Below are 5,621 nucleotides of genomic sequence, written 5' to 3' on the forward strand. Positions count from 1 at the left end.
TGACAGCAACTTGTATGTTCCCCTTCCCCCAGTTCCCCAGCACTGTTCCCATCACCCCAATTCCCCAATAAAAATCTAAAAAAAAAAAAAAAAGAACAGAATAAACAAACAAATAAAACAAACAAACTCAGAGATACAGAGAACACTTTGATGGTTTGCCAGGTGGGATGGGGATTGGGGGAAGGTGAAAAAGTGGAAGGGATTAAGAAATACAAATTGGTAGTTACAAAATAGTCATGGGATGTAAAGCATAGGGAATATAATCAATATATGCCAATAACTATGTATAGTGCCAGTTGGGTACTAGTCAGAGGGATCACTTTGTAAATTATATAAATGTCTAACTACTATGCTGTATACCTGAAATTAATATAAAAATAATATTGAATGTCAAAAAAATCAATGTGCAATACAAACATTGACTAAAACCCTTTCACAGCATCAAGTTCTTCACACAATAAGTCATTAGCCTTTATGCCCAATACAATGTAAGTTCAAAGAAGACAGACATGTATCTGTATCCATTAAAGTATAGTCCACATAAAGCTCATTGCCCATCATATACTAGATGCTCAATAAATATGTGGCAAATGAGTGAATGATAGCGGCTAAGAAAACACACTCAGGGGTACTCTGCATGGGTTTCATTTCTGCCTGTTACTCACTAACTGTGTGACACTGGTAACATCTTTGTGCCTCAGTTTCTCATCTATAAAATAAGGATAATAACTGTACCTTAGTCAGTAATTGTGAAAAATAAATGAGTTAATACAGGGAAACTACTTAGATCAGGGACTAGCACAGAATACAAGGTCGGACAATTAAGTTTGCAAACTTATCCTAGAAAAAGTGCTACATACCTCATTGCTGAATATCACTACTGAATACTCCCCTTGGGAAGCTATGCACTGATGTCAATGCCTAGTCCACCCTTCAAAGCAATTTTGGAATTTGTTTTCTGGAATGGCCATCAGAGCTGTGTTGTCCTAAATGTCTTCCTTTCAATATTTCCTTTATCTTCAGGTAAAGAAAGAAGTCATTGGGGTCCAGATCAGGTGAGTAGGGAGGGTGTTCCAATACTGTGGTTTGTTTACTAGTCAAAAACTCCCTTGCAGACAGTGCTGTGTGAGCTGGTGCATTGTCGTGATGTAAGAGCCATGAATTGTTGGAGAAAAGTTCAGGTCATCTAATTTTTTTCATGCAGCCTTTCAGCACATTCAAATAGTAAACTTGATTAACTGTTTGTCCAGCTGGTATAAATTCATAATGAATAATCCCTCTGATATCAAAAAAGGTTAGCAACATTGTTGCAACAAGTTTGCGAACTTAATTGTCAGACCTCATATGTGCCAGCATTAGTAGTAGTAGTAGTAGTAGTAGTAGTAGTAGTAGTAGTACTAGTGTTATATTGCCTCTAATTCCTGGTGTAGGGTGGAACAGGGCCTTGACTAACTTCTAGCATTTCATTCTATCCTGGAAGTTCTAATCGCCCTGTGAGAATGCTCACCCCTATAATAAATCATCCTCTTTTTGTGAATGAGAAGACAACGCTCACCACTCAATAAAATGAATTCTCCAAATGGCCTGATGTCTTGCAATGTTTACAAAGATCTTCCAGAGTGAGAAGCTTATCTTGACTTTTGTCCTTAAGTATAAATAAATAAATAATAAATAAATAAATAAATAAATAAATAAATAAATAAATAGCTGTGTCCACGTTACTACCCAAGGTCCATAGATATTTTTTAAGGTCCATTGATATTAAACATTAAAAAAGTAACTTTCCCACATATACATAATTTGCACAAAATGTCATCACTGCAATTTTGAACAATATTGCTAATTGTTCACTGGGCTTAACCTCAGACAAGGATTCAGCTACAGGCTATGTTGGATTTCATCATTTCCATTTACACTGCCCCTGCAGCAGTTCTCTGAAGGGTTTACGGTTATCTAGAAAAGCCCGAGTGCCTGGATGTGTGCCTGTGGGTCACTGCGGAGGGTTGTGTGAGGGGAACAGGAAGGGGAGCATCTTAAAACAAAACAGCTGCATCAGGAATGGTCAAGGCTTGGGCGCAATATGATAGCTGCTATTAAACTCCACTTTGAGCTTCTCTTGGCTTTGATGATTTCTTTCTTCCTCTCAAAAGTTTATCATTCTTTTCCTGACCTCAACTCAACCTCATAAAAGCCCAATTTTTGTTTTGGTTCATAATTAAACTTTTTGTTATCTTGTTGTTAGCTTAGGGATTTTATTGTTTTTGTTTTTTGTATTTAATTTGTCTATTTAGCCTGAGAAAACTATAAAGTGGGGCGGACCGGTCATGCTAAATTCTCCTAACTAGACATGAAACTGGGAATTTTTGTTTCCCAGGGTTCACCTGTTTCACAGCCCTTGCCCTCCTTGGCACATCCTCCTGGTAAGCAGCTGGGAATGCCCACGTGTACTGCAAATTTTTTTCAGGTTGTGTGGTACTTTCCACATCTCTCATTCCACTGTGAGCTAGTTGACTTAAAAGGCTTCATGTCAACATCTGACAATGACATCCTTGAATAAAATTTGTTATGTACTATTTGAAGACAATAAGAGCTTAAATACATTGTTAGAATAAAAAGTTGTTTTCATTCTGACATAAGAAGTTAGTGCACTTTAAATTCCTTGGAAAAGATGAGTTACAGTGACACAAACAGTGGTAGAATTGGAAAGAATATAAAGAAGCAGGTCTAGGGCCTTCTAACCCTACTTTGAGGGAAATCATTTAAATGAATTATAAATAATGTTCCCTAGATTAACATACCTTAATCCCACCATTGTATTTAGCATAATCTTTTCTTGAGGTGATAATTAGTAAGTCATCACTTAAAGACTAGTTAGTGATACTGAAAGGAAGCCTAGACTGAAGTCAGCCAGCTCCCAACGACCACCTGGCATTCATCTCGACTCTCTGATTCTGTGTTTCAAATCAGCCACTCAAAGATATTATTTGCTGTCAGCAAGTCCCCTGATTTATTTAATCCTTCCCCAAAATATGTCCTAAAATTCTCACAATTTAACCCCTATTTGTCATGACGGCAGCTCCTCTGCCATGACTAAATCACTCTCCAGTGCCGTCGGGTGTTGTCACAGGCTCCGTGACTGTGCCGGTGGCCTGGAACAGCGAAACCAGTCCTCTGTAATAGTGCTGTGACTTTATCTTCACAACAAACCACCAATAGATTTGCTTAATTGTACTTGTTAACCAAGCATACTGCAAGAACATGGTACTGTGGGGTGAATCGATATAACTTTAAATTTCTCATTTTAAGAATGATATTACTAATTCAATCTACTATATACACCCTTAGTGATTTTTTATTTATTTTTTTTAAGATTAAACACTACAATATGGGAAAATAGGGGTTCAAATAGAATAAGGGAAAAAGAAGNTCCCAGACGGAAGAGCTGGCAGAAGTCATCGTTTCTTTGTTGAGCCCTCTGTCTTCCCCAGGTGGAGACACAGGTGGCCACCATATCCGAGTCTCCATCAAGCTGGCTAACTCTCTTCATTCACCACACCCTGGTGATTCTGAGGCCCCACCCTGCCCGGCCCAACTTTTGGGCACACCCAAGCTACTTCCAGTGGCTTTTTCGTACAAACTGCCTGCCTTGCCTCATGCCGCAGACTTTCCTAAGGTTTCTCAAAGGTTTGTGGAACTAAGACAAGCATCATCCGGCTTGAGTGTGTCCCATTTCTCTGCCTGAGCAGCCCTAAGCTGGGCACTGGCAGCAGCTGGCCTTGGTTCGCAGCTTGGCCTCTTGAGGCACGTCCAAGCACTGCACAGGTGGCGGCCATCTGTGGATTGCTTTGTGGCTCCTGCTGTGGCCCTAAGTGGGGCACAGGCTGCAGCTGAACTTGATTTGCAGCAGGCCCCCTCCCAGGTGGCCCTGGGGCTGGTGCTCCCAGTGGCCAGCACCGAAATGAGCTAAAGCACCACCCAGCTGCCTCCAAGGATAACACACCTAAGGGCTTGATTGGGCAGGCACCTGCGCCTGCTAAGGCAGATCTTGCTCTTTTGGATCAGCCCCTGCTCCACAACTCCTCTACTGTAGTCTTGGCCATTCCTCACAAACAATGAGCCCGAGCATCCATCCTTCCCATTGCTGTGCAAATAACAACCAAGGCCCAACTACAAGAGGAGGGCACACACAACCCATACAAGTGACACACCTGGAGTATACAGCTCAGGTGGCCAGGAAGAATGTGTCCCTGAGCCCCACATCACACCTACTGCATAAGGCCACTCTATTACAACCAGAAGACACAGCAGCCCTACTTAATACATAGAAACAAACACAGGGAGGCAGCCAAAATGGGGAGACAAAGAAACATGTCCCAAATAAAAGAACAGAACAAAGCTCCAGAAAAAGAACGAAACAAAATGGCGACAAGTAGTCTACCAGATACAGAGTTCCAAACACTGGTTATAAGGATGCTCAATGATCTCAGGGAGAACTTCAACAGGGAGACAAAAAACCATGAAAATGGAAATAGAAAACATTAAAAAGAACAAGTCAGAAATAAAGACTATAATAACTGAAATGAAGAATACACTACAGGGAATCAACAGTAGATTAGATGAAGCAGAGGACTGAATCAGTAATTTAGAAGAAAAGGTAGCAGAAAACACAGAATAGCAAAAAGAAAAAAGTCTCCAAAAAAATGAGGAGAGTTTAAGGGACCTTTGGGACAACATCAAGCATACCAACATTCACATTATACTGGTACCAGAAGGAGAAGAGAGAGAGAGAGAGAGAGCAAAGAATTGAAAACCTATTTGAAGAAATAATGATGGAAAACTTCCCTAACCTGGCAAAGGAAATAGATATACAAGCCCAAGAAGAACAGAGTCCTAAACAATATGAACCCAAAGACGCCCACACCAAGACATATCATAAATAAAATGGCAAAGGTTAAAGACAAAAAGAAAATCTTAAAAGGAGCAAGAAAAAAGCAGTTAATTACCTACAAGGGATCTCCCATAACACCATCAGCTGATTTCTCAACAGAAACTTTGCAGGCCAGAAGGGATTGGCAGGTAACATTCAAAGTGAAGAAAAGCAGAGACCTACAACCAAGATTACTCTACCCAGCAAAGCTATCATTTAGAATTGAAGGACAGATAAAGAGCTTCCCAGACAAGAAAAAGCTAAAGGAATTCATCACCACCAAACCAGTATTACAAAAAATCTTAGAGGGACTTTTTAAAGACAAAAAAAAAATCAAAAATATGAATCAAATGGAAATAACTACATACCTATTAACAATTACTTTCAATCTGAATGGATTAAATGCTCCAATCAAAAGATAGGATGGCTGAATAGATAAGAAAACAAGACCCTTACATATGCTGCCTACAAGAGACTCACTTCAGATCAAAAGATACACACAGACTGAAAGTAAAGGGATGGAAAAGGATATTTTATGAAAATGGAAACAAACAAAAAAGCTGGGGTCGCAGCAATACTTAAACCAGACAAAACAGACTTTAAAACAAAGCCTATAACAACAAAGAAGGACGTAGTAATCCCACTTCTGGGTATTTATCTGAAGAAACCCGAAATGCTACTTTGAGAAGACATG

Source organism: Hipposideros armiger, unplaced genomic scaffold (assembly GCF_001890085.2).
Source record: "Hipposideros armiger isolate ML-2016 unplaced genomic scaffold, ASM189008v1 scaffold_27, whole genome shotgun sequence".
Lineage (NCBI taxonomy): Eukaryota > Metazoa > Chordata > Mammalia > Chiroptera > Hipposideridae > Hipposideros > Hipposideros armiger.